This window comes from Drosophila eugracilis, unplaced genomic scaffold (assembly GCF_018153835.1).
Source record: "Drosophila eugracilis isolate 14026-0451.02 unplaced genomic scaffold, ASM1815383v1 contig_1963, whole genome shotgun sequence".
Taxonomy (NCBI): Eukaryota; Metazoa; Arthropoda; class Insecta; order Diptera; family Drosophilidae; genus Drosophila; species Drosophila eugracilis.
This window is the reverse complement of record NW_024572825.1, coordinates 494,134-504,501: the sequence shown is the minus strand read 5'-3', so window position 1 is coordinate 504,501 and position 10,368 is coordinate 494,134. Positions and strand designations below refer to the sequence as shown.

General features: G+C 39.6%; 1 pseudogene; it reads right to left on the bottom strand.

The window, feature by feature from the left end:
• Positions 1-816: 816 nt before the first annotated feature.
• LOC108102395 lies at positions 817-2,450 on the bottom strand (annotated as a pseudogene).
• Positions 2,451-10,368: the final 7,918 nt, after the last annotated feature.

The following is a 10,368-nucleotide window of genomic DNA, read 5'->3' as shown; positions in this document are numbered from 1 at the left end:
GGAATACAAAGGCCAAAAGATACTTACTGTTTTCCATTTTGACAAGCCCTGATGTACTGAAATGCTGTTGAAATGTTTTTGAGTTACCCGAAAATCAACTGAAAGTTTCTTGATTTTAATTGAAATTTTCGCATTATTTGAAAGTCTAGATAACGTCGTTACTAAAGCAGTAAACTTTTTAAATTTTTTGTTAACTTCATTTAATGTATTGACTATGGCTTTACCATTTGACTAAGGCATACAAAGAGCTTAATTTTACAATTTTATAATCATATTTTCGTAATTTTCAAAATATGATTTTAAGTTCGGTGTTTTAAAAATATCCGTAAATATTCTTTTTAATTTTGGTTTTGCAGCTACATAATGGTTTTCCCTACCCGTGGAGTTTGTTAATAAAAATTTAGATAAAGTGAAGGGCGAAATCATAAATGCTAGAACATTTATGGCTCATCATTGAAACTATGATATACCAATACCGCTCTACAACTCTGCTACTTGATATACTGTTGTGGCAATCGGTTTATGGAACACGTCTAGAGAGTAAGCACCTCGAATGTTCGCACCCGCAACACGGATTCCGAGCTACTACGCCGGCAAAGTATTTAGGACATGAAATATATTGAAAAGGAAGCCACGTGGGCAAGATGATCCTAACAAATACATCTTGGATATCAGCTGTAGAGCGCATATACTCGTACACTAAAAATTTCGTTGATTGATTTCTCTAGATTGAACATTAGATACACAATTATAGAAAACGTTGTAAAAGCTTGTTTTTAAGAAAATTAACTTAAAAATCCAACTTAAATCCAGTATTTAATCCTGGCTGACGAGGTCCTGTAACTGCCTCAATTCTTCCCCGGGAGGCAGGAGTTCGCTGAGGTAGTCGCAGAAAGAGGTGCAGACGGCATACAGGCTGCGTCGCACAGCGCATCGCAGAACATTGAAACTGGAACAGGGTGCTTTAATATTGCCTATTACGCTACTTAGCTTATCCAGCTCGTTCCGCAGCTTGTTCAACGCCTTAATGATAGCGGATAAATCGTTTTGCACTGCACCGTATGGATCCTCCTTTAGCGAAGCCACGCAAATCTGCGCTAGGCCTTGTGTCAAGTACACCAAATGCAGGGAGTTTGACAGCAGAAATGTGGTCTTAGCCCCTTTGGGTTCTTTAAAGAAGTACACAATGCCGGGAATTCGCTGAACCAAACGGTGATATGACTGCTCCAACTGCTTGGAAACGCGGTCACACCAGTTGGGCACATGACGGATACCACCCGCTGGACGATTTACTGCCTCCTCGCGGCTGGGGGGCACAATCGGTCGGATGCCGTCCATTTGGTTGTATTGTCGAAGCAACAGCTTCTCGGCCATCAGATTGGCTGAAACGGTCTCGCTGATCTTAGGCATTGGTAGACTTTGAGCGCCCTTAAGAACACTGATCTTTTGCATAGACTCGGTAAGTTTATCGGTGTAGCTGCCTAGCAGGCTCAAGCACTGATCGCACAGAGCGCGCCAGTTTGCAGGCCGGTTGCCCGTCTGCGTAAGCTGAAATATCTCTGCTGTTCCTGAGCAAAGGCCGCTCGCTGCTTGGTCACCACCAGAGGCAGATCTTCCGTTAGCAGAATGTCATAGAAGCAGCGCATGAGATGCATATTACTCCAAATTTGAGCGGTTAGGAAATAACCGTAGAAAAGCAGCCCTATATTGATGGCTATTCCGAAGAAACCCTCCAGTCGCTCATCCAAACCCACAGAGAAAATACTACTGAGTTGATGGCATATCGTGCGTCCAAAAAGCCAAAAGAATGCGGTGTAGCTCAGGGCGGGCAGTATGGATCTATACAGAGACCTTGCCAAACTGGAGTAGATTAGTTCTCGGAATTTCTCTGCGCGGGATTGGTCTAATACGGGGAATTCAATTGTGATCTCCTGTCTCATGTGCACGGAAACGAAGTAATAGCAGCCGGCTGTGATGCCTATGCCCAGCAGATATATGTACATGGTAAGCACTCACGCATTCCTGATCAATGCATTTGTCAGCTTGATAGTCAGCTTGTAGATACCCGGTGTATAGCCAAGCGGTAAGGAATCCCACCATAATATGAGCGAAAACAGTATGAGGAAAAACAGCTTGCGTACACCGTAGTGCAGAAGCCAGTTATATCGAGTAGGGCAGTAGGGACGCTCCGACAGGTGCTGCTGACTTAGTGAGATCCCATATAGGACGACCGACGCCAGCTGAGGAATGCTAGCGAACCAGGTGTACCAGCTGGCCACCAATCACAGTGTTCACGTTACCCAGGCAAGTGGATGCAGTATTTGGAAGTTTACAGACAGCAGGAAGACTGTAAGCAGAAAAAACTGGATGGCCACGCTGAGAAGCACGGCCCGCAGACATCGCCCTAGAATCAAAAGTTTGCACGCGTTGCTGGTGGAACTGGGGGACATTAACAATAATTTAGTTTAGCTAAACAATTTTTAAACAAAATTTGGCAAATAATTGCAATATCGGACGGTTGCCGGCAACGCGCGCGTTTTGTTGCACTTGCTTTAAAAAGAATTAAAATTACTGAATTTGTTAAAAAATATTCTTGATCAGAAGGATCATTAAGCGAGTCGGCCTGTTCTTTGCCCGTATGAAGACTGCGATCCCGGGAACTTCAATGATGGGCCTAAAAATTCACCATAATCTCAAAAACAAATGCAAAAGTGAAACTTTTTAACCAAACATACAAGCCAATTCCCATATATCAAACCGATTTGTTTTACTTTTCTTTACGACGATCACAAGGTCCTTGGTCCTTGGAGTTTGTCCTCATAAAAGTACTGGTCCACCCATACTGCACTAAAATTCTTTAATTGAGGTAAACGTTTTCAACGATATTTGATAAATTCCATCTAATAGAAAAAGCAGCCACACAAAAATTATGACCTTACAATATTACTTATGTTTGTGTTTTCCGACTTTTGTCAACGCTCATCTCATCCGGCGACTAAATCAATTGGCATCCATCTACACGATCTCTGACCATTCTGCATACCGGGAAAAGCAAACATTTCCCAGACGCCCGACAACGACTTGACTTCAGTCTTATTGTTACCTCCAACAAATTCATCTCCAGCTGCATAAAACTGACCACTAGGGACGACGCCGTGGCTTCAGATTGAGCGGAGATACAAATTTATGGAGTGCTCATTTATCACACGGATGACGACAGGGTAGTTTCGGTGGCTTGCAAGTTTCGGCTTCCACATTACGTGTTCCCTGCTGTTGCCAAGCTCATAACCAGTTTCATGTACAGTGAGAAAAATATAAACACGATTAAACATATGCCTGTTAAATGACTTTAAGTCAAAGCGCAAAGGGACTTATAATTGGATAAAGAGGGTAACCTTTTCACCTGTTTAATTATATCCGATACCCGTAGAGTAAAACGGTATAAAGATTCGTTGAAAAATATGTAACTAGTAGAATGAAGCGTTTCCAACCCTATAAAGTATGTATATTCTTGATCAGTATCAATATCGAAGTCGATTAAGCCATGTCCATCTGTCCGTCTGTCCGTATGAACGCTGAGATCTCAGGAACTATAAGAGTTGAGAGTTATTTCAGCATCCTGCCACGCCCACTATAACGCCCACAAATCACGAAAAACTAAAATCGCTGAAATCTCAGGAACCATTAGAGCTAGAAAGTTGAGTTAAGTATGTATAATCTTCTGATGCTATTGCATCTTGTGGTTGTACCATTATCACGCCACATCCACTCTTACGCCCACCAAGCTCTTTCGCTTTTTGTAGAAAAGCTGATATCTCGGTAACTATAAGTGATAGAAATGTGACATAAGGCAGGTAGTTTTTTATGATGCCCCTAATGCGAGTTGTTCCCATCTAGACACGCCCACTCTAACGCCCACAATACCCGAAAAACCAAAATGAGAAATCTCGGGAACTACATATAAGGGCTCGGAAGTTGTGCTTAAGAATACGTATTTTAGAGATGCTATTGCAACACGACATGAGTTTTCATCTGGCCACGCCCTCTGGCACTCGACTATAGCGTTTCCTCTTGTTTTGTTTAATACAGATAAGTACTAAGTAAACGTATTCTTCAGATTGCACATGCTAACAATATTCAAATCAAACTAATGTAAAAAAAACATATCTCTTATCGTTGATTGTAGATGTAATGTCTGTTCCTAGCCTTTTCAGTGCCTCACCTTTTATCATTTCATGGTATACTCAGGACCTTAAAGAAGCTGAACAGAGGGACATTTGGTTGTTCTATGTCACATGGTAGTTATGCTCCACTGGACTGTTATACTCTTTCATCTCAACGTTTCTCATTCTCGTTCGAAAGCCATAACATTTTCACAATTCTGTTTGTTCGCTCTGCATGTCCATTGGCTTTTAATGTCCTTACAGAGTTTAAAATGTACTTCAGCTTATTTGACTTTCAATGCTTTTCAATATCTTTTGAAGTATACGCCTTTCCTCGATCATTTTCGAATTGATCTAGTCCACCGAAATAGGTGGTTTCTTGTAGGATATCAAGGACATACTGCGTTGCTGGTTTTCTCACTGCTCCCACTATGTTCAGCTTTGTGAACCCGATGACTGTATACCCTCATTTTGATTGGAATTTCGAAAGAGTGGAGGTGGTGGACTAGCACATAGCACCTTCGGCAGTTATGGTTTTGGCAATCGTTAAACAAGCTGTGTCCTGTGCCACCAGCTCGTCGACTCTTTAATTATTCTCAGGTGCCTCAACGGGACACGTTGCTATCTCGCAGTAGGAACCTTAATGCGTCTTCTATCTTTGGAATTCATAACTTGTAAAATTTCTAGGAATTTGTCACGAAGCTGTGCTCTTGTTGATATGGTATAAATATTTATATGTATATATATTTATCTATATTAATAACGACAGGAAAACTTGGTATTAACCTCAGATCCCAAAAGAAAAGAAGAAAATCGTGACGAGTTTTAAGAATAGCTGACTGACACAACATCTTAGTCTGAGACTAACATAAGAGTCCGGTACTGCTTACTTTTAGTAACATTATCGATCCATTTTCAAATCATTCGGAATAATATTTTATAGTCCAAAAATATATAGAATATCTTAAGATGAGTACGTTTTTTCATCCTGGAGTGTGTTTACATCAGAGAGTAGTGTACTTTTTTGGCACATTTGCTTGAAACAGAACATATTGGCATAGCCTTTCGTAGGTAAATCAAATGTAGATAAATATACCTGTTACGGGTATGGTAATTTGTATTCGTTGAAAAGTGTGAAACAACTAGAAGAAAGCGTTCCCGACCCTTCAATTATATATACTTCTGATCAGAACCATTAGCTGAGTCGATTTACCTATGCTAGTCTGTCCAAATAAACGTGAGAATTAATGCTTCTAGAAAGTTGGGAATCAAGTTGGAAACTGGGGCAGTAAGGTCACCACTAGTTCATTATTATTCGCTAGTTTCTGTCAGCATAATTACTTTAAAGTTAGTTAACATAGTAACGGGAATTTCATCTCCATTTTTATTTTGTTGTTAATTTCAGCAACAGAAATAAATTCTCTTGATCTATTTTTTGATGTTTCCTAAACTTTTTCGAAATAATTATACCCGTTACTCGTAGAGTAAAAAGGTATACTAGATTCGTTGAAAAGTATGTAACCGATAGAAGGTCGTTTCCGACCCTACATAGATATATATTCTTGATCAGGAGCAATAGCGAAGCCGATTGAGCCATGTCCGTGTGTCCGTCTGTCCGTCCGTCCGTATGAACGCTGAGATCTCAGGAACTATAGCAGATACAAAGTTGAGATTAAGCATGAAGATTCTTGAGGTCCCGGGACAGCGCAAGTTTATTTCAGCATTCTGCCACTCCCATTCTAACGCCCACAAATCGCGAAAAACTAAAATCGCTGAAATCTCGAAAACTATTAGAGCTAGAAAGTTGAAATTCAGTATGTATAAACTTTGAATGGCAGCGCATCTTTTAGTGGTACTATTATCTGGCCACACCCACCCATACGCCCACCAAGCTCAAAAGATTGCATTTTCAAGAAAACCTGATACCTCGGTAACTATAAGTGATAGAAAGTTCAGATTAAGCATTTTAATGATTCCCCAAATGCGAATTGTTTTTTTCCAGCTAGCCACGCCCACCCTAACGCCCACAAAACCCGAAAAACCAAAAATACGAAAATCTCAGGAACTAAAAGAGCTAGAAAGTTAGGCTTAAGAACACATATTTTAGGGATGCCGCTGCAACTTCTCACGAGTTTTCATCTGGCCACGCCCACTCTAACGCCACCAAACCGCGAAACACTGTGGCGTCTATAATATTATTATGAAGACCCTCGTTTGACCTTGTATAACTTATTTCTGTTAATATCTATCGATTTACCAAAGATTTTTCAAATCGGAACTTATGAATCGCTACTTATGAAGAAATTTAGGTTATAACTTATAAAGCCTCACATCGTTTGTGACGTCACTATCAATTACTCAACATGCTTTCTCCGACAATAGGTGGCGCTTGGGTAATTTCCACTAGCAAAATGAATATTTTAAAATTGTGTAAAATAGTAACGGGTATCTTATAGTCGCAGCACTCGACTATAGCGTTTCCTCTTGTTTTTCATTGCAAACAAAAAATACGGATAACAACAATTGCACGTTAGAATAGTTACTGACCGCGTAAGGCAAGTTAGTAGGCCCACTCCAGTGTTGGCTAAAGAATCTTAACCCTTAGCCCCCATAGTGCTTTCAAGGTATGTTGATAAAAATATTACTGATACCATCCGGGAATTTGTATTACTTTTTTAAAACCCTTTTTTAAATCTAGTAGAATCAAAGGTATTTCTTCGAGTGCACCCCGTGGTTCCTTGGATCGGTCGCTTACCCGTAATCAGATATAAAAATCAATAGCAGATGCAGAAGCGGAATAATAAGGGGTACGCTGTTGCTCAGTTTTTCTTTTTGTTGGCGCAGCCGTAGTTGATGTTGTTGTTATTGTTACGTTTGTTTCGCCCTCTCATTTGCCGCCAGAAAATTTAAAAGTTGCATTTTTAATGGAGTTTCCCTGTCAAACATGACTTTGATTCCCTCGCTGGGCCGGCAACTCTCTACGTGGCTCTCCGATTATCCACTAATGTGATTTGTACTTGGATTGCCGCATGCACACATACACACATGTACATGCATTCGTACACACTCGGAGTACACACAAGCAAATGAGCACACACGCGGGTGTACACGCAGGTAAGCCGCACACAGATAGCTTCCTGGCACACACCTACCCCACACTGATGTATTCAAATGTTTCAGCATTTTAAACACATCTCACACGTCGAATTCCCGACGGAGTGGGGAGCGGAATGGAATGAAATGGGAATTCCCTCACAGCACACTTACACGCACGCACAATACCCACACACCTCCAGGACTCATGCTAGCACACACATACATGCTGTTATAGGCGTAAAAATCTGAGGCTAGCTATTAAACGTTTTTCAAGTGCGCAAGAAAAACAGGTAATGGCACTGCTATTGATTTTCTTTTTCAATAAATGTTGAAAAAATATCACCGGCCGAGAAAAGATGATTATATGAAAGGATTTCACGGGTTCTGTAAGAGGCCTCTGATCTTAAGTAACTTCCATTTGTAAATACCCAACATGAGCCAACATCCAAAAACTAAATCTTGCGACGTTACTTATAAAAAAAAAAGATGCTGAGGCATCATTGGTGTCAATCCCAATAATCTTAATTCTTACCGTTATAAGGGCTTAGGTATCCTACTCCTGGTAGAAAATATATAGTAACTGCAACAACTTCACTTGTGAATCAATTATATTTGATAAACATAGAGAATATAAATATGTCCCATGTTTGCCGTTTTTACTTTTTATACCTATAAGTCGTAAAGTTGAAAACTATGTAACAGGTAGACGGAAGTATATATTTTCTTGATCAAAATCTGTTTGAGCACTGAGATTTGCGGAAGTTTAATAGGAAGAAAGTTTGGAGTAAGCATGTAGATTCTAGAGATGTTTGCTTACCTCAAGGTTCCGCAAGGATTCAAAGCCTTCCCACGCCCTCTGTAACGCTCGCAAACCGAAACTCTGTGACGTCCACAATATTTAGCTTAAACAGATATTATTTTCTCTTAATGTCTATCAATTTACTAAAACTTTTTATATTAAATTATTATTTCACAAACAATTTTAACAAATTTAGATAATAAGGCCTTGGCCATATGGGTAGTTCAGTATTATCTTGCGTTTATATGTAAACTTTTTTTATTAGCCATACATTAAAAATTAATAAAATTAAGCGAAGTGTTTATTTTACTAGCAAAGTCCAAAAGTGAGGTTTATCTCCTATGTCTTAAGAATGTCTTGACTCTATTTATGGCTAAATATAACTGTCTGAGCTGACAAAGTTCAATAGCACTTAAAATTAAATCCCTCCAACCGGAGTGGAGTATTTTACAGTGTTATAGTAATAGTAGTATAACTTACAAAGGGACTCCTTGCATATGTCTTTCCCAACCTAAAAAAATACACAACAATGTGTGCCGTCTGAATCAGCTTCACACATGCAAACAGATGTGGGAAAAACATATTTCTCACATGAACACCGCAAAACTATTGCAAATTACTACAAACAACTTCGCCGAAATCGCATGGACTTCTGGCCACATCAGACACAACTTCGGCTCCAACAATGGCCAGTATGATATTTTTTATGATAGCCTGACCAACACATTTCGATTCAATTTATGGGTGGCGATTTGTTGGTATACTCGTACATGTTGATATATGAATCTAGATATAAACAACAGAAAGGACAAAAACAAGTATGATTTCGGGGAGAAAACTTTTCCCATTAAATCAATGAACCGCACAAAATATTCGCACCAGGCAGCAGCGACAGAAATCAAGTCGAAAATGGGCCAAATTTTTGGTTTAAAAGATTTTCCCAATCCAAACATTGCTAGCCTTGAATACATACATTTCGAATACGTACGTACGAACTGTCTCTTTACTAGCTACTCGTACATCAAATGGCTTCGATTGCGTTATCTAAAGAAATGTCCCAACGGACGAACCATGAAGGGTTCTTTAAAGGTTCTTGGAGGGGATTTAATGGTTTTTAAAACAGTTTAGACGAATCAGGATATTACACCAAACTTTTCCCATTCGTTGCATCAGAATTGTAATTCAATAAATAGGTTAAATAAATTGTTAATGAAGCTAACCTTACGTAGAACAGCAACAAACTGCTGTAAGGACATTACAAATTCTTGCGTCGGGTTATATAATATATCAATTTTTAAAATAAGAGCTTATGCTCTGGCGTGGATTAGCCGAAGGGATTCAGGGGTTCGGCAAAGCAAAAGAATCGACTTTAAGGAATCGAACTTTGCCTGTGCATGACCTCGCCTTTCATCCCTTGTCCCTCAGTGAAACACCATTTCAAGTGTTATTCCGTTTGTTATACACACATATTTTTATGCCTGATGACAGATCAATTTTTTCCCCTAGTTTTTGCTCTTCTTCCTCGGCTGTCCGGGCTCCGCCCAGCACACAAAAAGTGCACAAAAGTTGCAAAGCAAAAACGATATTTTTTTGGGGCCAAAAAATAGAACAAAAGTCAATTTTTCCGGGGCAAGTTAGAAAAAACTGGCGAGGCGCAGACAATAAATGGCCACATGACAAAACATACGTTTCATGTAGAAATTCATGTCATAAATTTCGTTTTGAAGGCCCTTCGAACACTTGTTTTGTTCGGCTGAGGTGAAAATAGAACATATCTCCCTCCATCTCCATCCGTATATGTACATGAGTGCTCAAATCTTGGCTTTTTAATTTTATACGAGTATTTACCAATTAAATCGGTATTTAAATTTCATTTTTAAATTCATTCCCAATTATTGTCTTAAAGCCTCTTATTTCGAATTATCCCTGGTAATGACAATCGAATGTCCTAAGTTTAGCAGGTCTTGATTTTACCTGACATCGTACTAGCCAATTAACTTTGATGAGCTAGCAAAATACGTTTGATTATTTATATGTTAAAGACAACCTTAATTGAGGTGGCTGAAAATACAGGTGGTAGATGGGAAGGACCTCAAGCAATGTTTGCTTAATTAAACAAGTTAGGCGACTTCATAGTTATTGTTGCAAGTGAAATAGATTCGAGTCCCAGCCCGCTTTCTTTCTGGCTGCTGTTAACAGGGTGCATCTACCGACCGAAAAAAATCTTCACTGCAAATCCAGCTCCATGCAAGGTACGTGCTACCGCGATTACCTTTATTTATAGGTGTCTGTTGCGAGCCTAATTTAACT